The following is a 1,755-nucleotide window of genomic DNA, read 5'->3' on the forward strand; positions in this document are numbered from 1 at the left end:
ATTACATTTTATACAGCATATGGGATATTCATTTTTAGTGACTGCATATGAATCTTCATTAAAACACATGTTAGACCCACATGTTGTCTTCTAACTTTTCTCCCAGAGCTGTATGAACAAATAATTTCATATTGAACAATGTTGCTGATTTAGCATGCATTGCAGCATGAATAAATGATGCAGTTGCTATTATAGGATATTATTTTGCTGACTTTATGCTGTTGTTGTCACTGTTAGTACTATATTTGTTATGTGGTGATGTTCAGAGATCAACATTTTACTTCATGTTTACTGATTGTCACTGTTATTGAGGTTCATTTTTGTTCATTTTTAAGGTCTATGTGCGACTGCTTTTTTTTAAAAGGTCTTAATTTGAAAAAGTCCTTCCACAAATTAGGCCTTAAAAACATCTTAAATCATGGCAGAAAGTCTTAAATTCATAGTCATGGCATTAAATGTTGTATGCATTGCCATCCTCAGTATTTTTGCCTTGTTTTCCAGTACAAATATCTAAACATCCATAAATCAGGATTCATTTACTTGAGATGTATGATGAAGATAGTTGAAGTCTTCTTTTCTGAGAAATTGAACAAAATGAAGTGAGTTTATATTTAAAGGGATACTCCACCCCAAAATGAAAATTTTGTCATTAATCACTTACCCCCGTGTCGTTCCAAACCCGTAAAAGATTAGTTTGTCTTCGGAACACAATTTAAGATATTTTGGATGAAAGCCGGGAGGCTTGTGACTGTCCCATTGACTGCCAAGTAAATAACACTGTCAAGGTCCAGAAAAGTATGAAAGACATCTACAGAATAGTCCATCTGCCATCAGTGGTTCAATATGAATTTCATGAAGCGACGAGAATACTTTTTGTACGCAAAGAAAACAAAAATAACGACTTTATTCAACAATTCTTCTCCTCCACGTCACCGTAGAGCCATTTTGGAGAGTGTCCAATTAACGTAAACTGCGTATACTGTTCTACTTGTCTGTGTCAGCCGCACCACACGGATACGTTTTCTACGTTTATTTATGCTTTGATTTGAACGAAAACAGCGCATTCGTGTGGTGCGGCTGACACCGAACAGCATACGCATGCTGCTGCGTCCCAATTCGAATTTGCCTGCTTATACTATGCCCTAAAAGTATGTACTCTTTTTGTGAAGAAAAAGTACATACTTTTGAGTATGTAGAAGAACAGTAGGCAAGCTTTGGGACATACTTCGTCATAACTGCATCTTTAACGGGATGCTCTGTTGCTTAGTTACGTGCATCTGTCACTGTTTAAACTGCTTAAAATCTTGTCACAGTTAACATCATCCACATTTAGTTTTAATTTGATTTCCTACGGTATTGGAGAGAAATTAAAAAGCACGTTGATCTGCTAGTGGCGGGTCTATCATGTCGAGAACTCTGCTGTGTTTGCATAATGAATGTATCACTATAAAAGTTCACAGTGTTGCTACAGATGAAATATAACGTGGATAACATTAAATTTATATTTTTTTCATCAGGTTAGACATTGATTATTTATCTCTCAAATCCGTTTATCTACCTGTCCGTTGGTCGTGTATATCCACCATGTTTGTAGTTTAAAAAACACTTTTAATGCGTGTTTGTAGTTCTAATTGAATCCTCGTCCACCGCGCAATGTGTTGTGGGCAATATTAGCAGTTAGAGTGTGCATCGATCTACACTTCGAATTCTAACCGGAAGTAGTAGACCATCCGGGAATCTTTGGCATACTTTTTT

The sequence above is a fragment of the Sinocyclocheilus grahami genome, unplaced genomic scaffold (genome assembly GCF_001515645.1).
Source record: "Sinocyclocheilus grahami isolate Dianchi unplaced genomic scaffold, SAMN03320097.WGS_v1.1 scaffold70.1, whole genome shotgun sequence".
Lineage (NCBI taxonomy): Eukaryota > Metazoa > Chordata > Actinopteri > Cypriniformes > Cyprinidae > Sinocyclocheilus > Sinocyclocheilus grahami.